Below are 26,233 nucleotides of genomic sequence, written 5' to 3'. Positions count from 1 at the left end.
TTCTTTTTTAATTTGGGTTCATTTAATTTTAAAGCCTGTGTCAGTTTTGAATTCAAGATAAACTATTTCTTGACAGTTCTTCAAACCTAACAGAAACCCATAAAAATGCATTGGAATGCAAATGCTGTAGCTCTTTTATTCTGCTTTCAGTAGAACTTGTAATTTGTAACAATCCTCTTGATTCCTTTCATTGTCTGCTGTGAAGCCATGTGTATGTGAAAAGGTTAAAAACTTACTCTGAGATGCAACTTTGCTTTGAGAAATGTGACAAGTTTTGGTAGTGTTTTTCCTTATAAACTTCTGGGAGAGACGTTGGTATTTCATAATGGGGATGTGTTGGGGTTTAGGGACTAAGGGATGTATTATGTGGTGCTGAAAAGTCTGGGTTCAATTCGCACCGCTACTACTTCCAAGATATATTCCAATTATTTAACCTCTACGTTTCCGTTTCCTCATTAGTAAAATGGGGATAATGATAGTACTTTACCACATAGGGAAACCCTGGTGGTGTAGTGGTTAAGAGCTATGGCTGCTAACCAAAAAGTCAGCAGCTCAAATCCATCAGGCACTGCGTGGAAACTCGTATGGGCATTTCTCTGCTGTCCTATACGGTAGTTATGAGCCGGAATCAACTGGGCGGAAACGGGATTTTTTTTTTTTTTTACCACATAGAGTCCTTCTGAGGTGATTGACATATTGACTGGCAAATGGTAAGCATCCAATAAATAGGGGCTTTTAGTATTTTTGGAGTCCTTGAATGGCTCAAACGGTTAAACACTCAGCTACTAACTAAGATTGGCAGTTTGAGTCCACCCAGAGGTGCCTTGGAAGAAAGGCCTGACCATCTACTTCCAAGAGATCACAGCCTTTGAAAACCTAATGGAGCACACAGTACTAGTCAGAATTGACTTGACAGCTACTCGTAGTAGTAGATTAGTATTTTAGGAGTAGGGAATATATGAATTGTGAATATTTCGCATTTGTATATGGTTCACCTCTTGGGTGTCTCTCTAACCATTTTCCCCACTTCTTTCTTCTTACCCAGTAAGACCGTAGTGAGAAACTAATAGGTTTTTAGTATTCATTTCTGTACATCTAGTACAGTTACTGCTCTATTTTATTTGAAAAAGCAAAAAAAAAAAAAAAAAATCAAAAAGCCAGGAGAGTTAAACATTTCACATTTGGGAAGGAGAGAATCAGCTAAATCACATTATTTCCCATGAGCGTACCCCCAATATTTTCCTTATGGATAGCCTTGCTCCCACCCCTCTCTCTGCCCCTCCCCATCCACTCCCCAAAGTGGGGTTGACTTTTCCTGGCCCTTCCGGTTCCAGTCATGGGGAGGAAGTTGCTGTTCTCCCTCTGTTCCTTTGGGACAGACTGGGTATATCCTAACACTGTCACTTTGTGTGAGAGGGAAAGAAACATCCATGTCAGTCACGATTTGAGTTGAATTCCCAGCCCTGGCTTCGTCAAGCATGACAGTCTAATTACGAGGCTTCCTACACAAGGTACGTAGGCAACCAGGATCCTCTGCCTGCCTTCTTGTTCTGTTGCATATGTCCTAGGTTGTAATGTAGTTCTTTCTTGGCATATTTCCAGAATGTGTTTATCTGAGACTCATATTTGAATGAACTCTGCGTGATTTCACCTCAAAATTTCCTGAAGTTGTTCAAGATCATCTACTTTTAAAGAAAGCTCCAGGGGCCGTAGCCCGAATATGGAGGAGAGGGTATAAAGATGCTGTTGGAAGTGTTGATGTTTAGTGGAAATCTTCACCATGCTAAGTTGCACACCTGGATGGAAATGTTGGTTGAGGCTTGACAAGAGTTCATGTGAGAAGTCTAGCTGGTGTAGGTAAGAAAGTTAGTTGACTGCAAGCCCAACATTACTAATGTTACATTAGCCAGCAATATGATTCAACAGGGTTGGCTGAAGATGGAACAGACTGGGCTGTGATTTTCTGTTTTCCGTACCGTAAAGTTCAAGTTGAAGCTTGGTGGTCATCCTGTAGGCTGTTGTAGGGTATTTTCTGGCATTGAAATGGAAATTAGAGTGAAATGATCTGTGAGTTCCTTCCAACTATAAGTTTGGATGCTGCTGTGTTTTTCTCTTTCCCCCAATATTATTATTTTTTAAATGAAACACAATTTACTTATAATAAAATGTGTAGCTATTAAGTGTATATTTGAATTTTGACAAAGGTATACACCTGTGTAACCGACTCCCCAGTCGAGATCTAGAATATTCCCAACACCTCCTGAAGTTCCTCGTGACCTTTTACAAACCAATCTCCCCTCCTCATAGGCAATTACTGTTCTGAATTCTATTTACATAAATTCTAGAACTTCATACAAACCTGTTTGCGCTCAACTACTAACCAAAAGGTTGGCAGGTTGAACCCACCCAGAGATGCCATGGAAGAAAAGCCTGGCAATCTGCTCAAGTAAAGATTACAACCAAGAAGACCCTATGTAGCTCAGTTCTACTTTGTAACACATGGGGTCACCGTGAGTCAGAATCGAGTCAAAGGCAACGAGTAGGGTAGATGGATGCTTAACTTTATAAGAAGCTGTCGAACAGTCTCCCAACGTAATTGCACCATTTTACAGCCCCACCAGCCATGTCCGAGTGTTCTAGCTGCCGCACATCCTGGCCACTCTGTTTTTCATTCTTTGAGTCCATTTCCCTGAATGTGTCCCTAAGGAAATGAAAGAGATTATCACTGTTACTAGCCAAAGTCAACCAGAAGTGTTACCGGAAGCTAATGGGATTATCAGACAACAGTGGGAATCGATCATATTTGAGGTGGCTTTTGATTCAGGATTAGCTACAAATCATCTTAAAGTAACTTAAACGTACAGTGCGATTCACATATAAGCGTGTGTGGGGAAAAAATGGCGTAATAGAAGATCATTTTCTTATAGCTCCTTAGAATGGCCAGGAAGCTCTCGTTTCTACTGCTTGTCCTGACAATGGGCAGACAGTCAGGAGGAAAGTAGTAATTTGCTCATTTCGTTGGTTTGTGTTTAAGGGCTCTGGAAATAAAAAAGGCGGGGCTAGACCAAGTATTATGGATCTAATATATGTGGAAGAACATATCATGCAGGGTGGCTCTCCTATTGTGAATGAACAGGTATTGTGCAAGGTGGACTGATAGTTGGCCACTTATTCCATGCTTATTATATGCTGGAAACCCTGGTGGCTTAGTGATTAAGAGCTATGGCTGGCTAACCAAAAGGTTGGCGGTTCAAATCCACCAGGCGCACTTTGGAAACTCTATGGAGCAGTTCTACTCTGTCCTGTAGGGCCACTATGAGTTGGAATTAACTTGACGGCAATGGATTTTTTTTTAAAAATATGCCAGGCACTGGACTAAACATTTTCATGAATTGCTTAATTTAATTCTTGCAGCAAGCTTAGGACATAGGCAACATTAATTTCCCAATCTTACCGAAGAAAAAACTAAAGTTGGTGGAGGTTTAATAACTTACCCAAAGACACAGCTATTGTACAGAAGCGCTGGGATTTGAACCCAACAGCAGCGTCATGGCTGACCTTTGCTTTGTTTAGAAAGTTGAGCTGGATGGTCTTGCAGGGAAAAGTGTGTGTGTGTGTTATAGGGGAACCAGCATGTCTTTCAAGCACAAAAATAAATTTCATTAAGATACAATTCTGTGAGAGAAGGAGGAATGGAAATATAAGTTTGAGGAGGAAAAGGTATGCTGCAAAATTTCTTACTGTATTAAAAAAAAAAGAATGATGGTGGATTTCAAATTGTTTGGGTATATAGATTCTATTGTATACATGTGGAAACCCTGGTGGCGTACTGGGTAAGTGCTCTGGCAGTTAACCAAAGGTCGGCGGTTCAAATCCACCAGGTGCTCCTTGGAAACTCCATGGGGCAGTTCTACTCTGTGTTATGGGGTCGCTATGAGTCAGAATCGACTCAATGGCAACGGGTTTGGGTTTTTTTTTTGTATACATGTAAATGAATGATGTATCTGTTTATTTGTTTTATTATCGTAAGATGCCCGTATTTACAATGCACTGGTAATTCTATCCTTTGTAATTATTTAAGTTTATGATCAGAAACTTTAAATGTCAGCTTAAAAATGGGTGAAGAGATCACGTGGATTTTCAAACTTTTTGTAGGTGATAAACCCAAAAAAACAAATCAGTTGCCCTTGGGTTGATTCTAACTCCTGGTGACCTCATGTGTGTCAGAGTAGAACTGTGTTCCATAGGGTTTTCGATGGCTGATTTTTTCCATAAGTAGATCATCTTTCTTCCAAGGCATCTCTGGGTGGACTCGAACCTCTAACCTTTTTGTTAGTAGGCCAGTGCTTAACCATTTTCACCGCCCAGGGACTCTGTTTTAGGTGATAAGGGCAGGGATTCTGATTTAGTCACCTTTTAATCTTTGCATTTAGCACAGGGCCCAGAATGTACAAAGTTCTCAATTCACGTTTGGGGAATGAAGATGCAAGGAAAATAATGTATTGCGTGAGGCTGTGCACACAAGGTCTGGGGCCACAGAAAAGGCTCTGCACCTCATCAGGACCTGTGCGCAGAACCTCCCAGCCTCATTTCCGCTTCTCAGAAAAAAGCATTCTAAAATGATGCTTTTTTCTGAGAAGCGGAAACCTTTTAATGATAATTGCTGTGATTGTGCTAGCCCCCTGTACAGACATCAGTTTATTGTAATCCTGGGTGAGGGAGTGCAGCATTCTCTTTCTTTTGATTCCCATTGGCTATAGCCTTTTGATTTCTCCGCCTCACATAAGCAGGGAAGTGCTGGAATGCTACAGGGCTTGTGCAAGAGCTTACAATTTGGTCAAGGAGGTGAGGCCAGGGGAGGAAAGAAGAGGACTTTTCAGCTCAAATATTCTTTAGTCCCAAGACTGTCAGTGGAGTATGGCATGGGCTCGTTAATGTTTACCCATACTGGGAACAAGTGGAATGTCCCCGTGGTTCATCCATCCATCCTGTCATTCAGTAAACATCTGTTAATCACCTGATTTGTGCACGACCCTGGCCTAGAATGGTAAATAATGCTCACAAAGACACTTCGTGAGGTCAAAAGTTTTTGTGAGTTATCGTCAAGTTGGCTCTGACTCATAGTGGCCTAATGTACAACAGAATTAAAAAAATGTTGCCTAGTCTTGCACCATCTTCCTGATCGAGTATGCTCAAGTCCATTGTTGAACCCACTGTGTATTCTGAGTGCCTTCCAACCTACGGTCTATTTCAGACAATATCATTATATCAGACAATGTTCTGTTGTGATCTGTAAAGTTTCCATTGGCTAAATTTTGGAAGTAGATTGCCAGGCCTTTTTTCTTTGTCTGAATCTGGAAACTCCACTGAAACCCATCAATAAGTAAATGCATAGAAGTGTAAGAAGCCTGTTTTCACCAGCATTACAATATTCCAGTCCTGAGAGAAATCCTTTGCCATTTTCATCAGAACGAGAGTGTCTTTGTTATCTAGTGCTGCTATAACAGAAATACCACAAGTGAATGGGTTCAACAAACAAAAATTTATTCCTTAACAGTTTAGGAGGTTAGAAGTTCATATTCAGGGTGCCAGGTCTAGGGGAAGGCTTTCTCTCTTTGTTGGCTCTGGGCGAAGGTCCTTGTCATTAATCTTCCCCTGGTCTAGGAGCTTCTCTGCACAGGGAGGGAGCCTGGGTCCAAAGGACACCCTCTGCTCCCCATGCTTCTTTCTTGGTGGTAGGAGCTTCCTCTCTCTCTGCTCACCTCTCTCTCCTTTTTATCTCTTATAAGATGAAAGATGATGCAGAGAACATCCCAGTGAAACTCCGTTTACATCAGATCAGGGCTGTGACATGAGTAAGGGTGTTGCATTCCACCCTAATCCTCTTTAACATGATTTAATCTTGCCTCATCAACCGCAGGCAGAGATTAGGGTTTATAACTCATGGGACAATTACATCAGATCCCAAAATAGAGGACAACCACACAATACTGGGAATCATGGCCTAGCCAAGTCAACACATATTTTTGGGGGACAGAATTCAATCCATGACAGACTGAGAAGACAAGAGTCAGAGCCTCCCCTTTCCTCACCTTCCCAAGTGCATCATGAAGGGCGCTGTTGTTGTTGTTGGCCTTCGTGTCGATTCCAACTCATGATGACCCCATGTGTTCAGAGAAGAACTGCTCCATAGGGTTTTCAAGGCTGTGATCTTTCAGAAGCAAATCGTCAGGCTCATCTTGCAAGATGTCTCTGGGTGGCTTGCCTCTGGGTGAGTTCGAACCTTTAACCTTTCTTTCTAAAGAATGTAGTGTGCAAAAATATAAGCTGAGGCATGGGATAATGCAGTGGCATTAATGTGAAATGGGCTCCTGGACTTTTTCCATTGGCTTTGAAAGGGCAGCTAGTCCAATAGGGAATAAATGTGGGAAAGGTTAGCTTAGGGCTTTGCAAGAATGAAAGAAAGATTCAAATACTATCCAAGGTACATGAAAGGAACAAGCTGTGTTTTATCTTCACATACGACATATTATTGGGGTCAGCTGTTAATAAGTGGTTGGCATGAAATGTCTGCCAGCCACACACATCTCATTAGTGGAGAATTTGAGAACAAATGTTCCAACTGGCTTGGGGACTGTACCCCCCAGTTCACGCCTATCGTCCTGGCGTAGTTATTAATAGCCTCCCCTTTTGCTCTCAGAAGTGTCCCAGGTTGCAAGAGAAATGCTATGGCCATGGTAGTAATAACTCAAGAAGGGAAATCAAGCCCTGTGTACATTCCCCATGGAGAGGTCCGACCAGAATGTTTGTTATGGAAATCTTTCATGTTAACATTTTGCGGGTGGGGGAAGTTTTAAATCTGCTGGAAGAAATTATGTTCAACAAACATTAGGTCTGCAGGGCTTGTGTTAAGAGAGTAAAAGAAACAGAAAAATGAACTGGAGCGAGGCTTTCTCTGCAAGGGCTCATGTACTGACAGAGGTGACAGATAGAGAGAGATGTGTGCTTGAGTCACTGAAGGCCTTGATCCCTGGAACTAGAACACTGGAACACAAAGGTACCCGAGAGCTAATCATCACCCTCTCATTTTACAAATGATCACCCTCTCATTTTACAAATGAAGATACTATTTGCCCAGATTGACTCAGCGCTTAGGTGAGGAGACCATGGCCTTTGCCTGGGACTGTCCCCGTGTGTGACTAGTGACCTGGCATAACTACTAATAGCATCCTCTTTCATTCTCCAAAGTGTCCTGGGTTGAATGATAATTATATGGTCCCTCTACTGCAGGTCACAGGGCCTGCTGACTCTGGCCACTGTTTCTCCTCTGTGGTACTGTTGACATTTGGGCTGGATCGTTCTTTGTGGTGGGGACTGTCCTGTGCATTGTCCGTTGTTGAGCAGCATCCCTGGCCTCTATCTACTAGGTGCCAGTAGCACACCCTAGCCAGCTGTGAGAAACAAAAGTGTTGCCAGGCTATTATAAAAAAAAAATCGAAAATAAGTGTTGGCAAAGATGTAGAGAAATAGAAACACTCGTGCATTGCTGGTGGGAATGTAAAATGGTGCAGCCACTGTAGGAAACAGTTTGGTGGTTCCTCAACAAGCGAGACAAAGAACTACCACATGACCCAGCAATTTCACTCCTAGGTGTATACCCAAAAGAACTGAAAGCAAGGATTCAAACAGACGCCCGTATACCAATGTTCATTGCAGCATTATTCACAATAGCCAAAAGATAGGCACAACCCAAGTGTCCATCAACAGATAAATGGATAGACAAAATGGAGTCTATTCATAGGATGGAATATTATTCAGCCAGAAAAAGGAATGAAGTATACTGTTAGATGCTACAACATGGATAAAGCTTGAAAATAGTGTGCTAAATGGAAGAAGCCAGACACAAAAGAAAAAATAATGTATGATCACATCTATATGAAATACCTAAAATAGGCAAATTCATACAGACAGAAAGTAGATTAGAGTTTACAAGTGGCTTGGGGGAAGAGACAATGGGGAGTTATTGCTTAATAGATACAGACTGTCTATTTGTGGTGATTAAAACCTTTTGGAAATAGATAGTGGTGAGGGTTGCACAACATTGTGAATGTAAGTAATGGCACTGAAATGTACATTTAAAATGGTTAGAATGACTCATTTTATATGTATATGTTGTTGTTGTTGTTGGGTGCCCTCGAGTCTATGCACGACACAAGGAAACACTGCCCGGTCCTGTGCCATCCTTACAATCGTTGTTATGCTTGAGCAGATTGTCGCAGCCACTGTGTTAATCCACCTCGTTGGGGGTCTTCCTCTTTTCCGCTGACCCTGTACTCTGCCAAGCATGATGTCCTTCTCCAGGGACTGATATATATATAAAGAAGCCCTGGTGGCACAATGGCTAAGCTTTCAGCTTCTCACGGAAAGGTTGGCACTTCGAACCCAACAGCCGCTCTGTGGGAGAAAGATGTGGCAGTCTGCTCCTGTAAAGATTACAGCCTTGGAAACCCTATGGGGCAGTTCTACTCCGTCCTGTAGGGCCCCTGTGAGTTGGAACCTACTGAACAGCAATGGGTTTATGTATTTTTCATTTTTACCGCAATAAAGTTGAAAAAAATGGCCCCAGGCATTGCCAAATGTCCCATGGGGGCACAATCACCCCAGCTGAGAACCTCTGCCCTATACAGCAATCTTGCCAGTTGTCTGCCAGATTTTACCAGGCTATCACCAAACTCTATAATTGTAACCAACCAAGAATACTTGTATTTGCTTCCTTGTTGAGCTTTTAATATGACAATCTCAAGAAAACGATTTAAAGCCAATGCTTTACTGGGAAAAGATTTCTTTCAAAAAAAAAAAACGGTCAGGCAGAATCACTGTTTCCCACATAAATCAGTCTTTTCTGTGAGCATAATATCCTTCTATGCAAAGGGTATTTAATCTGAAAGGGTCGTTTATGACTTCGTGACAGGTTACAAGATGTATGGATTGCTATTTTCACATGTTGCCCAAGTAGAAGACTGAAGGGAGAGAGGATATTAAAATTATTCCTGTAAAACTTGGAACCATATTAAATTTTGCCATCAGAAAAAAGCAAAAGACAGAATTTACCTGTTCTCAAACAAGAGTAATTTATTGAGTCAAGCAATATTCACTAAGTAGCTCCATGGCAGCCCACTCCTTGGGGCTGAAGAGGTGAGGTTATCCCTGGTCACTGCCCTCCACTGTCCAAGGGCTGGTGGGAACTCATTCCCACCCAGGTGCTATGACTGATAACAGCTAGCATAGGTTCCCAAACTTAAGCGGACATCAGCATCTCCTGCAGGGCGTGTGGAACCACAGATCTCTGGGCTCCGCCTCTGGAGTTTATGAGTCTGTAAGTCCAGGGCGGGGTCCAGACAAGCTCTTAAGTGATGCTGACACCTTTGGTCTGGAGACCACATTTTGAGAACCATGGATTTAATCTCAAGGATATTTATGCCTCGGTTGGATTCAGGAGGAGGCCCCGAACGGCGCAAATGGCTAAGCACTCCACTACTAACTGGAAGGTTGGTGATTTGAACCCACTCAGAGGTACCTCAGAAGATAAGGCTTAATGATCTGCTCCTGAAAGTCACAGCCTTGAAAACCCTGTGGAGCAGAGTTTTATCTACTCTGACACATGTGGGGGCTCCAGGAGCACTCAGGCCAAGTGGTGCCGTTACATCTTTGGTCTCTTTTTCCCCCAGTCTCCCGTCTTTGTCCCTTTCCTTCACCTCTTTACTTTTCATTTCACGTACCCAGCACCCTCATGCTCCCACAACCCTCCTCTATCAAACATCGCCCTCAGGAAAGGGTTTCATATCAAACTTTAGCATGACGTTAAGACAAGGTCTTACCTTTTCCAGGTTAACTGACATTAGGGCATATTTCTGCTTATGGACTGGGACATAATGTCCATGTTAACGCTTTAGGACTGAATTTGTACAAATCTCTGTATAGGCCTCCCTAGCGCATTCAACCTATTGGTATAGGTGTCTCACACCTATCAAGGGCTCTCTGCCATATGGTGCACATAGACACAAACACTAAAGAATCAAACACCAACCAACCAACCAACCAACCAAAACTAAAGAACTAATTCCATTGCCATTGAGCCCATTCCAATTTATGGTGACCCCATGTACTACAGAATAGAACCGCTCCATAGGGTTTTCTTGGCTGTAATTTTTATGGAAGCAGATCGCCAGGCCTTCCTTCTGGGGTACCATTGGATGGGTTCAAATCGCCAACCTTTTAGGTTAGAAGTCAAGCACAAACCATTTTCGCCACCCAGGGACCAACTGCCTGTTTTTGTAACAGGGGGGATGATTGTTAAGGCACCTTCAAGCTCTGATCTTCTATAACGACTTAAGCATATCCAGGGTCAGGGTCAACCTAGCTGAAATGTCAGGATTGTCCTCCCTCCTGTTTAGAGGCTAATGACACTTAGAAGAGCCTTTCCTGCACTGCCATTTACTATGTATCAGTTGGCGAGAGAGTACGACAGGTACCCACACCTCCACTTACTGGGATTGTGAAAAATCAATCTGAACATGGGCGTATGCGCTCAGTGAAAAAGTTTAAATGACAACATTGACTTGAGGACTGTTATTAAAGTTAAATCTTCTCACATTCAAAACAGTCACTGGATATTAACAATAGGAAAAAATAACTCCTTTTTTATAATTTTGATGGTTGCTTTCCCTTCACCCCCAAAGTACTGGGGTTAATCTTTGGTGGGGAAAGGTAGAGAGAACCTGTGATTACTTCTAATATGTGAAATGAGAGAAGTTCAATAAGAACACACAACCAACCAATGAGTTTGTAACAGGTCAATTCATCCGTGTTGATGTCATGTGTAATTAATGTCTAAATGGTTTAATTGATTCTTAATCTAGTTAACTTTAAGGTTGAGTGGTTAGACCTGCATCCCAATTAGAGAGGTGAATGGAAAATAATGTATGCATAAATGTTGTAGCCAGTCCATTCCAGGAATAAGAAGGAAAGAGCAAAGCAAATGCTTTTATCTCTAGAAAGAGATGGCACAGGCAGAAACTCCTGCTTTCTCCCAGTGCTTTACCCCTGGGTAAATTGTGAGTCATTCTGGGAAATTTTGCTTTCTGAATATCAGGGAAAACTGTGTCAGCTGTCATGGTCCTCTGCCCTCTTTCCCTGTCTGGAATGTAGACTTGATCAGCCATCTTATAACCATGAAGACAAAAGCCAGTGCAAAGAAAGGAACTGGGTCTTTCATGGCATCACCAGTCCAAGGTTGCTTGCCTTTGAACCACTTGTCATGTGAGAGAAATAAACTCCTTTTTGTTTCAGCAACCTCAAGTTGAGTTCTATGTTATTTATTGTTGAATGCATTCCCAATTCACACCTCCTCCCTGGGATAAGCCTCAATACTCCCCCATAATGTTTTAATATAATAGCCCAATGATCCAGAGGAAAAAAGATTTATACCTGTCAGAAATATGATGGAAAGTGAAGCCTTGTGATATATGAAATCAAGTTAGTAAATTGTGAAATATAAGTCATTTTTCTAAGTGTCCACAATAGCAAAAGAATGATAAACGTATAGAAACAGACGAAAAGAAAAGGACTCCCCTAGACTAGACTATAATTAAGCATATATTCATTCCTTTTCACCACCAACCCCAACCTCCACGGGAAGAGTGTACTTCCCTTCCCCATTGATGTTGAATTTGACCATGAGCTTGCTTTGGCCAATGGGATGGATGTAGGCAGAAGTGACAGTGTGCCAGTTCCAAGTCTAGGCACTTCTGCCATCGCCATGAGAAGAGCAAGACTTGGATAGTCTGCTGGTCCAAGAAGAGTGAGCAATGTGCGGAGCCGAGCTGAAGAGAACACATTACCTGGAGTCAAACCCAGCCAATATCAACCAAACTCTAGCTGACCACTGGATGCATGAGCAAGAAATAAAAAATAAATGTTTGCTATTATATGTCACGGACCCCTGGTGGATCAGTGGTTAAGAGCTATGGTTGCTAACCAAAAGGTCAGCAGTTCGAATCCCCCAGCCACTTCTCACAAACCCTATGGGGCAGTTCTACCCTGTCCTATAGGGTCCCTGTCCTGTAGGGTCACTATGAGCCGGAATTGACGGCAATGGGTTTGGTTTTGATTTTTTTTTTTATTATATGTCACTGGGTATTGAGGTGCTTTGTTATGCAGCATTAGTGTGTCAATAGCTAACTGAGCCACAATTCCAAGAGCATAATCTCATGGAGATACAGCAACAGTAGAAGGCAGTCTTACCTAACTACACTATTCACACTAGATTCCTGACCCAAAGAGGCTCCACGTGACAAAATGATTCTCTCCTGGTTGGTTCTTCAGCCCTATAGGTTGTTAAGAGGGTCCTTGATGCAGGAAGGAATCAACACAGTTGCTGACTTTTGAGAGAGCTGGAAAAGGAAGTTCTAAAGAGGAAGAGGACTTCGTCTCACGTGCTTTGGACATGTTATCAGGAGGTACCAGTCCCTGGTGAAGGATATCATGCTTGGTATAGTAGAGGGTCAGCAAAAAAGAAGGAGACCCTCAATGAGATGGATTGACACAGTGGCTGCAACAATGGGCTGAAACATAGCAACGATCATGAGGATGGCGCAGGACTGGGCAGTATTTCGTTCTGTGGTACATAGGGTCGCTATGAATTGGAACCAACTCAACAGCACCACACAACAACAAAGATGAAGAAGAGGAAGTTTGATGAGTCCTGTGTTTAACAAGAAAAACAGAAAAATTCTTAAGGTTGTTTTCAACCACCATCTCAGAAGAGAACTGGAAAAAGGAACACAGAGCCATGGCTATAAGCACTTGGTATAATCCTGAAAATTCATAACTTCCCCATATTTGTTGTTTTCTGCTTGTTTCTCCATGTGAATAGTAGTAAAATCCATGAAACTAGCAGAGAGATGTTTGTCCTTGTTTTGAGGGGGCAATTAAATGGAGGTGCAAGAGAGACCAATCCTACTCCGTAGCTAGTCTTGTGGGACACTCCCAAGAGATTGTAGTAGTGAGAGGAGAGGAAGGAAAATATGACTGAGGCCCTGGGATCTGAGGCCTGGGTGCCATTTTGATTCTGGGGATCTGATAGGCCTACTTGTTCCTCAGTATCTTTGAATAAATAGAAACATTGAATTGTTGAACTGGAAGCAAACTTAAGCTCACGTAGAGTCGTCTTTTTTGTTCAGGCAACTGAATAAGACTTTCAGGTGACAAGATAACTATTTTAGTTCGTGTTCCATTTCTTTACTTTTTTTGTATGAGCAAGCTGCCATTTATTTTTGATCATCTGCCTTGTCATCCATCACTTTTAAAATAGCTTTTTTGAGGTAAAATTGATGTATAATAAACTCCACATAGTTAAAGTCTACATGTTGGTAGATTTTGACATATGTATCTACCTGTGAAAGCATCACCACAATTAAAATAATGGACAAGCCTATCACTCCCCAACTTTTTCTCCTGCCCCTTTATTATGCCTCCCTTCCAACCCTCCCACCACCGTTCTCAGGCAACCACTGGTTTACTTTCTGATACTACACGTTGGTTTGCATTTTCTAGAATTTTATATAAATGGAATTATACAGTATATATTCTTTTTGTCCAGCTTCTTTATCAGCATAATTTTTTCCAGATTCATCCCAGTTGTTTTGTGTATCATTCATTTTATCACTAAGTAGTATTCCACTGTATGAGTGTATCACAATATTATTATTTTACCAATTGACTATCATTTTTTAATGGCTTGAGAAAAATTCTTTAGTAGACAAAGAAAATTTATCCCTCAGATTGCTATGAGAGAATGCTAGTTGGTACACCGGTTCTTTTTTTTGTAGCGATGAACAAATAATCTACCAATTGTATGATTATATAAACTGCATGTATTTAAAACAACAACAGCAAACCTGTTGCTGTTGAGTCATTCCAACTCATGGCAACCCCAAGTGTTACAGAGTAGAACTGCTTCATAGGGTTGTCAAGGCTGTGATCTTTGGGAAGCCGATCACCAGGCCTTTCTACCAAGGTGCCTTTGGGTGGGTCTGAACTGCCAACCTTTCAGTTAGTAGTCAAATGCTTAATCCTTTGCACCACCCAAAGACTCCTAGTTGTCTCATAAAACAAAGTAGTTATTTTAAATTTTGTAACATGGACTAACATTATAATAACCTATAATGAGAGTCTAGGTCGAACTCAATTTATTAATAAATGAAAAAGCCAGCATTTACAAAGATAAAGGATTTTTTTTTATCCATTAAATTAGGTATTCATTTGCTTAATCCCATTAATTCAGGAATTAAGGCTCTCCCTAACGTTAGCCAGTCAAAGCAGCCTTTTCCTCTTTTCCTACGGTAAGCTTCAGTTTTATGTTTTTGACCCGCTTCTACCCTTCTTCTATTAGCTATGCTATCTATCATCAATAGGACTCTAGTCTTTAAACTTTTGTTTAACTAGGTCGAAGGAAGTCTCTCTGATTAAAAAAAAAAAAAACCTTTTGGACATAGAAATGTTTCCTTTACTCAAAGTTGGTATTTATTCTAAATTGTCTGTATTAGTTATCATCTGCATGACAGATTAGCCCCAAACTTAGAGGTTTAGCACAACAGAAAACAATAATAAATGATAAGCCATTTTGATGTGTCAGGAATTGAGCAGTGGCTTGCTGGGTGGTTCTAGCTCAGGCTCCCTCATGAGGTCAAGATGTCGTCCAGGGCTGTGGTCCTATCAAAGGCTTGACAGGTGCTGGAGGATTCCAAGATAGCGCCCTCATTGGACCTCTCCGTAGACTGCTGAGTGACCTCGTGGCATGGCAGCTGATTTCCTCCAGAACAAGTCATCTAAGAGAGTGTTATGATCCAGCTTCAAAAGTCATTCTGTCAGTCCCACAATATCCTATTGGTTCCTCAGGTCAGCTCTATTCGATGTGGGAGGAGATTACATAGGAGCATGACTACCAGGAAGCAGGGATCATTGGGAGCTTTTTTTTTTTTTCTGTTTCTCTCTCGTTTTGTTTTATGGTCCTGTCTAATCTTTGGCTAAAGGGTGAACCTCAGGAGTGACTTCACTACTGAGCTAAAAAGGTGTCCGGGGGCCATACTCTTGGGGTTTTTCCAGTCTCTGTCAGGCTAGTAAGTATGGTCTTTTTTTGTGAGTTAGAATTTTGTTCTACATTTTTCTCCAGCTCTGTCCAGGACGCTCTATTTTGATCCCTATCAGAACAGTCAGTGATATTGGACTCAGTCTGGTTGAGACCGTGATAGTTGTGGTTTATTAGTCCTTTGGACTAACCTTTCTCTTGTATCTTTCGTTTCCTTCATTCTCATTGGGAGCTATTTTGGAGGCTGGCCATCACACTTTCTAATACACATTTTCAACACAGTCTCTCTCACACTGCTCCAAGCATCTTTTTAAAATGGATTTACTGGTTCAACTATTGTTGTCCCTGTTGGGGATGGTGGTGCTATTGGCTAAACATCCCACAATGTACAGAACAGCCCCACAGCGGCGAATGATCCAGCACCAAATGTCAACAGTGCCAATGTGGAGAAGCCCTGCATTTAAGCTCTTAAGATTTTCAGAAGGTTAAACACTTTTCCCTTACAAATCCTTCCATATGTCATATAAACACTGCTTTTCATTTTCAGTCACGTATAATCAGATTAAGCAAAATTGAGTTATTAGATCAAATTGCAAGTGCACAACTAAAAGGGAGAGAGTGGGCAGGAGAAATGAGTTTGGCCAAGAAATCACACAAACACCTCCCTAGAAGACCTGTGTATGTGGGATGGGTTGGGGTGGGGGGTTTCCTTTTGTGTGATACATTTGATGAATTTGTAAAAACAGTACTAAAGAATTGCTAGTTCATTGAGAACTCCTTGCCAACAACTAGAAACAGCTCTAGCTTGGGATCACTGTGAATTCTGCAAAAATCCATAAAAGCAAGCAAAAAATAAAAAAAAAGAGAAATTGAATTCAATAGAGTTTTATTGACAACTCATAGCTTATAGGGCTTTTTCTCTAAACCTTGACAAGTGTTCATCGCATCTGAGGTTTATTAGAACACACAGAAGGGGCTAAGGTAATAAATCTATAACCCAGTAGTTGAGTCTGCTAGGGACTGATCTCCTCCTTCCTCAAAAGTGCTTGGAAGCTGAGGAGGAGTGATTATTAATCGGACTGCCAGATTTGGGGACAGCCTCAGGACTCCTTGTGCTCGCAAACAATTAGGGAGAGTAAGACCAGGCTGAACTCTGAATTGTCCTTGAACCAACCGTGCAGAACGGAACTGGCTTCTGGGCACTATTAGAGCCCCTGGGACAATGGAATAAACCCAGAGTAGACCAGACTTCCTGCGTATTTCTAAGCCAAGACACGTGTAATGGTTCTCCACATTGAATCTTCTGCGCATTGAAAACTCTACTAGTTGAAGAATATATATGCCTATATTCTTAATCTTGTTCTAGAAAATACGACTTGAGAACTAACTAGAAAATGATTTTTCTCTCCTTCACATAGGAAGTCATACGAAGTGTTGGGAGGAGAGCAATAGAATAATTCCTAGAGATTGGGGTAGCTCTGAGGAGGGGAAACGACTGTCTGATTTTCCAGTGTGACCAGCAGACATTTGGATTCGCCTCTTGACCTGATCAGGGAAAAGCATAATTGGAGAGATGGGAGGCCAGGGGTTGATAGGAAGGGGTGATTCACTATGAAGCAGCCTGGGATTTCACAATTGGGCTCACCTACATGGACATTGGCAGGAGGCCTCAGTTCTTTGTCATATGGCTGCTTGAGTGTCCTTACAAAAATCCTCAAACCCTCCTCTAGTGCCACACCCCAAAACATCTTGCCAAGCCTTGAGATGGCCACAGCCCTGAATGACACCTTGACTGCAACCTCTTGAGAGACCCTGAGCTGGAGCCACACAGCAAGCCACTCCTGAACTCCTGACACACCAAAACTGCTTATTGTTGTTTTCAGCCTCTAAGTTTTGGGTTAATTTGTTACACAGCAATAGGTAACTAATACCTAACATTTAGAACAAATATCAATTTCAAGCAAAGAAAACATTTGGATGACCTTGAAGGTAGCTGAGCAGAAGATGTTTTGCCAAGACTGCTACGCCTTGGGAATAGGACCCCAACAGTCAGTGTGGTGGGGCGTGTAGCTGAGGGAGTCAGTGGTGCAGGAGGCCGAGTGGAATCACAGAGTGGGAAAGCGTTAAAAGGCCCTCTGAAAAATGAACACATGGAACCCAGCAAGGGTCGAGCTGGCCTTTGGATGCCTGCAGTGCAAAAGCATTGAAAGCCATGGGTGTCAGTCAGGGGAGTGACGAAGGCCATCAGAGAACTGATTTTACACAACCAATTTGATGTTGAGACTTTGTCCCTTTCTTCCTTCTACCCTCACAATTCCCTAAAGCAGAATAAGAGGGAGAGGAAAAAAAGAAAAGACTGGACCACATGGTCCCCCATTGCAGGTCCCTCCTGACTGGGCAGAATAGAGGAGAGTGATGTTGTAAGTTGGACTGGACTTGGGTTAGTAATGACTGAAAGTGATGGGGAATGGACAGGACAGAGTGGGGTTGAAGGCAGTGGTGGGAATCAAAGAAAATGGCTTCATGTTTGCCTCCTTTACTTTCAGCCTGGCAATTCAATGATGGCACTTGGCTTATTGAACAGGCCAGTCCTTGCTGTGAACTGCAAACAGCATAGAGTTCTGGAGTCCAACCTCTTGTAAGGGTGATTGACGTCAATAAGCACTCTCCGGGCTTGGGAATCTGGAGAGTGCTCAGCAGAGCCCCTCAGGAGAGGTCTATGGGAACTCACCACTAACATCACATTCCGTAGTTTGCATTATGGGTGTCCTGGATCAGTGAGGGAGGTGTCCACAGAGGGGAAAAGGGCTCACTTTGAGGACAGGCTGGGCCCTGAACAGCCAAAGTGCAATGCTACTGGTGGGAGCTCTTTCCTCCACGGGTCTGGAGGATCAAAGGACTCTGGAAGCCCATGATGGGACACCCCAGCTCCGACGAAGGCTGAAGAATTGGCTGGCATCTCCTGTCTCCATGAACAAGGCCTCCATAGTAGTCCTCTTACAGGATTTTCCCAAGCAGCAATCTTCCTCTTCTTGCACATCTCCAAATGATGTCCCTGGTTTTCAAGGGTCCCTGGTAACTCCCTTATTAAATTCCACTGGCTGCTGTAACAAACCTCCACAAACTTGGTGGCTTATAACAGCTCACATTTAGTCTTTCACAGTTCTAGAGGCCAGAAGTCTGAAATCAGTATCATTACAGAGGCCCTTGGGGAGAATCTGTTGCTTGCCTCTTCCAGCTTCTGGTGGCTGCTGGCATTCCTTGGCTTGTGGCTGCATCACTCAGATCTCTGCCTCTGTAGTCACACTGCCTTCTTCTCTTCTGTCTGTCAAATCTCCCTCTGCCTCCTCTTAAAAGGATACATGTGATTACATTCAGGGCCCACCCTGATAATTCAGGATAATTTTTCCATCTAAGATCCTTAACTTAATCACATCTGCAAAGACTCTGTTTCCATATAAGGTAACATTTATAGGTTCCAAGGGATTAGGACCTAATTTTTGGGGGGCGGTATTTTTCAGCCTACCACACCCCCTATCTTGCTCTACCTTCCCCAAGTCCTTCCAGGGTTCAGCCGACGCCCCGATGATGCATAAAAACGAGAACCCAAATCCTTAGCAACTTGGAACTCATTAGCTAGCAGGGCTCAGCTCCAGCAGGAGAGGGGTCATGTTTGCATTCCACCTGTAGTGGTGGCGCCAGTGGTGACGTAAATTTTTGTGGATCCTTCTAATGCAGCAAAGAAAAGGAAGAAAAACAAAGGAGAAATGTAACTTCCCTTATTGAAAGAGGTTGCGTACTCTTGTTTTGCTATGTGAGATAATCATATGGTATAATCAAGGAGCTGTTATAAAAAAAAAAAGAGTTCTGAGGTATCTTAATAATTGCGGGTCCCCAAAGGTAAACCGTGATTGAACACTTTTGGCTAGGTTTGTGTAAGCCAAAAAATATAAATGCTGCCCAAGAGCCTAGGAGATGCCAATCTTTCTCCCTCTCATACGCAGCTCCCCAGGAGAGACATACTTGTTTTCAGTCGATAAAGAAATAAGGAGCTCATTCTTTTCTTGGAAGGCCAGAAATTAAGCGTATACTGTTTATCTCAGGTGTTTTCTCATGGGGCTCTTCAACTTGGGTCGAAAGGCTTTCTACTGCCCAGTGAGTGCTGTTAAATACAGAATTGACATAACCAACTGTTAGGGATTGAATTGTGTCCCTGCAAAACCTGTGTCAACTCGGCCAGGCCATGATTCCCAGTATTGTGTGATTGTCCACCATGTTGTCATCTGATGTGATTTTCCTACGTGTGGTTTAGGATGATGTTAATGAGGTGGGATTAGCAGCCATAATCGTGTTCTGATTACTAGTGGATGTTTCCAGCAGTTTCTTCTCATTTTGAGTTGTGCCACATCAGCAAATGAAGGTTCTGAGAGCTTGACTCCACCCATGCCATTAATGTTGACTCTACTTTGAGAAGGCAGCTCTTCCTTGTCGTATTCTGAAGTGCCTTCCAACCTGAGGGGCTCATTTTTTGTCATTGTACCAGACAATGTTCCATTGCTATTCATAAGGTTTTCACTGGCAATTTTTTTCAGAAATATGCCACCAGGTCTTTCTTCCTAGTCTTAGTCTGAAAGTTCCACTGAGAGCTGTCCACCATGGCTGACCCTACTGATACTTGAAATACTGGTGGCATAGATTCCAGCATCACAGCAACATGCAAGCCACCACAGTTGACAAACTAACAGATGCATGGGGATTAACACTGTAGAGGTTAGAATTGACTACACATAGGATAATCACATCAGATTAGGAATCATGGCCTAGCCAAGTGGACACACATTTTTGGTGGACACAATTCAATCCATAACAGGAGCCATACTTTCTTAATCCACTATGATATCAGTGTGCTTTAGGGGTACAAAAATAGATTAAGAAAAATATTCAGCTACATATAAATTATGAAGAGTCAGTTTTAGATAAAAAAAAAATAAAGCTAGAAGAGATCTGAGGTTATATAGTAAACCTATTCACTTGACACATGAGGAAACTGATCCAGAAAGACAACAAGACTGGTCAGTCAGCTGTTGCTGCATAACAAACAGCCACAGAGTCTTAGAAGCTTACAACAATAAGCAAGTATTTAGCTAATGCAACTCTGGGCCAGCTGTGATTTGGCTGATGTAGGCTTTGTGACTAGGGCAGTGCTGTTTCACATTTATGGTCTGTGGGTTGGCTCCACATGACTCATCTTCCTTGGACAGGTGGGTCAGTTTGAGTCGTTTTTCCTGTGGCAGTGGTGCAGGCACAAGAGAGCAAGTAGAAGGGCACAAAGGCTCTTAAGTCCTAGCCTTGGAACTGAAACTGTCACTTTCACCCACAAAGTAAGTCATATGGCCAATCCCAAAGTAAAGGGTTAAGGAAGTACAGCCTGCCCACAATGAGGCCCTATCAATGGCATGGATTGGGGATGGGGTGAAGAATTATGGCCAATCATTTAATCATCCATGCAAAATTTGCCTAAAGTCACAAAGCCAAGTAATGGTCCCAGTGGTGTTGCTAGGGTTGGTGTCACCCAGTATGGTAACTCATGGTGTCACACCCCCTCCTGGGTGGCAGGCCAGCTGGGGAACCACTCCATGGGCAGAGCAGCCTGGCCCCGCCCTGCTTCCATGTCAGGCTGAGCACTGAGCCTCCACCCCGCCCCTCCCAGCCCTGTCCTCAGTGGCTCCCCGAAGCCCCTCCCCTCTCCCATTGGCCAAAGTGCAGACCCTCCTCTCCATCCAATGGTGGGTGCTACTGCCAGGCTGCTTGCACCCTCACTGGTGGGTGATGGGTATAGGGAGAGGGGATGACGAGTTACTGCATTGGGTGACAGGTGACACCAACCCTGGTGATGTCATTGCCTTGGCAGCCCCTCCCCTGCAACACCTGCTTGCCGCCAATGCTATGAACCCTGGGCTCATTTTGGTGTCACCCCCAGTGACATCACTGAATGACCCAATTAGGACACAGGAACTTAGGTCTCCTGATCCCCTGTCCAGGACTTTTCCCGTTAACCAGGCAGTTAGTGGAGCATAGAATAGATAAAGTTAAAATCTCTCTCTGGCAAACTTAATTTATCAAGATGACATAACACCGAAAAATAGTTGCACTTACTTTATCTGAATTTATCATTTTCCATGCACATCATTGTTAAGTGCCATTCATAGATTCCTATAATTATTACCTGCAAAGGCATATGACACATTGACACGTGTTCAACCTGGTAATGTTTTCATTCATTGTCAACCCCAATTTTTCCAGCCTGTGGCTCCTAGTGGGGTTACATTAAAAAGAAAAATCCAGAGTTCACTGGTTTTGCAAAATCCCTTTCTCATTGCTCATGGGAAGGTCTCCCATCTTCTTCCTCTTGGAGCTCTCAAGGATGCCTGCTACTTGGTGCTGCTTGTCACCGCAGCCCGTGCCCCTGAGAGAATGCTGATGTCCCAGGTGCTCCAGAATTATAAATTCTTGAAGTGTCAAAGTGACATTGTTTCCTGAAGTCTTCATTCACAGTTCTCAACAGGGTTGCAGTACAATGATGCCTGTGACCCATGTATTCAGAATTCCTCATGAAAATGGGTTCCTTAGCTGTTCCTTCTTAGTCTATCTCTCCAGAGAGTCAGACGACAGTAGATGGGGCCATGTCAGGGGCCCATATTCAAAAGATCATTTTTAACTCTTCCCCGGGGCTGGAGCAAACTTCCTCTTCTTTCAGTTTAAAGATGTTTATGCAAATCAATTTATAGATATAAATTCCTTTCAGGTGCCCACTAGTTTCCCGGAGATATTTGAATCACGATTTAGGTTTAAACTAAGACCTTTTCCATATATTTTGTTTGCAGACTGAATTCTGAGATTGGCATAAAAAATCTCGTTGCCCCACATGGAACTCAACAAAGCAGTGAGTCATTTCCATTAAAAAAAAAAATTTTTTTTTTTTTTAGGAAGGGGAAATTAATGATGAAGAGCTGATTTTAGTGACTTGCTTTGTAGTTCTCGTATTTTCTCCCCTTAGAAATTATTACTTGGCAATTTTTAATGGTTTCTAAAAAGCAATTTATAGGAAAATTCTCAGTTTCATGAAGCATAACTGAGTTGAAGTGGAACATGGCAAACTCATTTAAGTTTGCTGAGAATGCCTTTAGAAACTGGAGTCTTTCTGCTAAACACATCTGCATATTCCCAAAGGCCATTTTCTCCCTGCTGGGGTCCACTCTCAAAGTGGCCCTAAGGATATGAATGAAATGGGAATTCCAATTTCAACTTTCATTTCCGGTTATGAGATCGGTGCCTTGCTTCCCTTTGGCTTAAAAAAAAAAAAAAAAAGGCCGGTCCACTGTAATAAGTGCGTTCCTCCTTAGCTGCCATTTTGCCGTGAAGGAGCTGGCTCAGCACTTCTCAAAAGTTTTCAACCAAAATCAAACATAAGCATTTCAAATGACCCCTTTTGAGACTCATCAGCCCCACTGCTGTGCTTTTCTCCCCTGCTCTCTTGAAAATTACTATTTTCTCTATATATTTGCTAATCAAAGAGATAAAATCAAACTATTTTTTCCTAAGTATAAAATTGCATTAAGTATGGTTTGAAGCTATGCTTCTTCCCAGATAGTCTGATTCACCCTTGTGGAAAAGCACAAGCCCCTCCTCATTTTTATCTGCCTTGCCCTAAACTCTGCCAGTGAAGCAGGGCCTGACCCCTATCTACTTGAGCCTCACCATTTCAGCGGACAGACGTGATTTCCAGCCCCCAGCATCTCCTACCTTTTCCTGAGGATTTTTTCTGGCCACTGAAGCCCTCTCCCTCCCATGCACATGGCAGGCCATAAGTGCCAGGGAATTAACACCACCCCGTGGAAGCAGCCCTCAATCAGTGTCAGATGGGAGTTGGTGTATAAACACACCTTGCCCCTCCAGTAAAATAATTCTGAGGCGTGTTCTATGCTGTCTCCCAGAGTTTCCCAGTGTGACTGAACTCCAGGTGCCACAGTGGAAACTTGCTTGATAATGTACCCTTTATTGGCTTCTTCCCTTTTCTGACACACTTCCCCATCTCCTGCCAGAATTTCCTGAGATTATTTCCCAAATAAATTATTTGCACCCAAATCCATGTGCCTCTGGGAATATGAAACCAACCAGATAAAGTCAAGAAGGCCATCACACCCTGATAACTGACAGCATCAAGCAGGATAGTCAGGACACCAGGAAAACAAAGATACACAGGATATGGTCACCACTCTCATGTTGCTTAGAGTCTAATGGTGGAAAGAAAGATAGGCCACGGGCATGTAAGCACATTACCCTTTGATATGTACTAAAAGAGGACTGTGTAGGGTTTATGGCCAGTTTTACCACTTTGCAGCTCCCTGACCTTACTTAATTTTCAGTTCCATCATCTGAAAATTGGGGATAGTAGTCCCAGGGTGGCAAAAAGAGTTAAGTGCTGGGTTACTAATCAGAAGGTGGTTCGGACCCACCCAGAGGTGCCTCAGAAGAAAAGCCTAGCAATCTGCTTCTGAAAAGTCACAGCCATGAAAAGTCTATGGAGGGCAGTTCTGTTCTGCACACATGAGGTCACCATGAGTCGGAATCAACTCGATGGCAACTGGCTTGTTTTTTTTTTTTTCTTTAGTTTAATAGTAGCTACACCTTTGTGAGGATTAAATGAAACAATAAAGTTCCTAGGACAGTATCTGGCAAATGGTAATGGGTTAGTACTGAATGTCCGAATCAGGCACTGAGGTACCCTAGGGCACCGCGGTGAATTAACTTGCAAGGGCGCCACAGGATATTTGGAAATTTAGAAGGAAACACAGTGACATCCAACATCCGTGGGACACTATGCAAACTGCTAACTTGATGTAGTTCAGCCTCAACATTAGATCTGTCTACATTACTTTCAGTGATAGGAGTCTTTCAGTGGTTGCTGTGCAAAAAACCAAATATCATGTGAAAACTAATGCAGAACAGGAAATGAGGGTGGTAGTGGCCAATCTGATTCCAAGGTTTGAGAAGTTGTGCAGTGCCCAGTAGGCACCTACATCCCATTGGGAAGGAGCTGTGTTTTTTTAACAATGAAATTTTAAAATATTTGTATTTTAATTACATGCATTTTTTTTTTCCCAAATGGCTACTCAGTTGTTAGGATACAGATAGGTTCTTTGGGCTTAGCTACTTAATTAATGAAATTGTTAGGTGTTTCTTTTGACCAGGGGTGCCATGAAAAAATTGTAGAGACACTAAGACAATTTAGGAATCTCTGGTTTTATATATTTTAGCTAAAAATTGAAATTCATTAAAAATATTTTTCACATGCTATATTCTCATTTTTTTTTATATTCTCACGGCGACCCCGTGTATACAGACTAGAACTGCACTCCATAGGTTTTTCAAGGCTGTGACCTTTCAGAAACAGACCACCAGTCCTTTCTTCCAGGGAGCCTCTGGGTGGGTTTGAACCGCCAACCTTTCGGCTAGTAGTCAAGTGCTTAACTGATTGGACCACACAGGGACCACTACTACTTAGAATATCTCCATGTCTCAGGATGCCTATGAAGAAAACACCAAATTTTCCAACCGATTTATTACAGACCATCCATGAGCCCCTCCAACATACTTTTCAGGCTTAATCTTCAGTCACCATCATCTGGCTAAGTGGAAATAGTCACCATCCTTGGAGCACAACTTACACACTGCACCAGCTTCTTGGCCCAAAATATGCTCTCGCTTCTGTTTGTATTATCCTTTCAAGTCTTCAAGAATCTTTAGAGTTCAAAATAAATCCTGTCTTCTCCATCCAAGACGTTTTTCTCTTTCTTCTGTCAGACGTGGTTTCTCCTGCCTTTGAACACTGTGGGCTTTTATTACACAACTCTTGGGGGCATTTAACTCATATTTCCCTGTATTTTCTTTTCTCCCCAATGAAATGGAAAGCTTCCATAGGTAAGGACCATTTCTTGTACATGCTTATATTCACTGAACTGTCTATGACCTTGAATGGGTCAGTGGAACGGATGAGTGAATGGAAGGATGGGTATGTGGACAGTTGCATGGCTAGATAAGAAATGGATGGATGAGTGGAGAGATGAATGCATGGATGGATGGATGGGTGAATAATAGATGGATGGGTAGATGAAGAAGTGCCTGGTGAGTGAGCAGATGTGTGAAGGAATAGTCCAGTAGTTAAAAAACCCATTTTTCTTATGTTTTAATCCCTCATAGGCATAAATTATGCAGGGGTTACATTTAATTAGCAATTCTTTTACGATTCTATGCCTTAGAACTGTAACATCCTGCTTATCATATCATGAATTAGAAAAAAAAATTCTCCTACTCACCAAGACTTACTTCTCCCAGTCAAATGCACAAATCAACCTCTTTATCAAATTATTTGATCATCTGTCAAAAAAAATAAGTGTACTGATGGTGGCATTATCATTTTTATTACATATAATATATTTTATATAGTCACATAAAGGCAGTGTGCTTCTGCAGGAAAATCAAGTCTTCCCATAAAAGATGTGAAATAACTTTATATAAATGTGGTTGAAGAGACTATAATGGAGCTGAATGTGAGTAGTGGGTGCAAAATTTGGCAATGATCTTGGGAAAAGGAGTGTTATGGATTGAATTGTGTCCCCCCAGAAATATGTATTTAAATCCTAACCTCTATGCCTGTGGTTATAATTCCATTTGGGAATGGGGTGTCTTTGTTATGTTAATGAGACTGGATTAGTGTAAGATGTGTTTCAAATTGATCTCCTTTGAGATATGAAAGAGATTAAACAAGCAAGTGTAAGAAGCAGAGGTGAGGGAAGAGAGATGCCAAGCCACATGAAGATCACCCAGGAGCAGAAGCTCAGACAGAAGGACCTCCCTCCAGAGCCAACAGAGAGAGAAAGCCTTTCCCTACAGCCAGCGCCCTAAACTCGGACTTCTAGCCTCCTAAACGGAGCCCTAGTGGCATAGTGGTTAAGAGTTCGGCTGCTAATCAAAAGGTCGGCAATTGGAATCTACCAACCACTCCTTGGAAACCCTACGAGGCAG

This window comes from Elephas maximus, chromosome X (genome assembly GCF_024166365.1).
Source record: "Elephas maximus indicus isolate mEleMax1 chromosome X, mEleMax1 primary haplotype, whole genome shotgun sequence".
In the NCBI taxonomy this organism is placed as follows: domain Eukaryota; kingdom Metazoa; phylum Chordata; class Mammalia; order Proboscidea; family Elephantidae; genus Elephas; species Elephas maximus.
The sequence above is the reverse complement of the archived record's forward strand: the minus strand, read 5'-3'. Positions refer to the sequence as shown.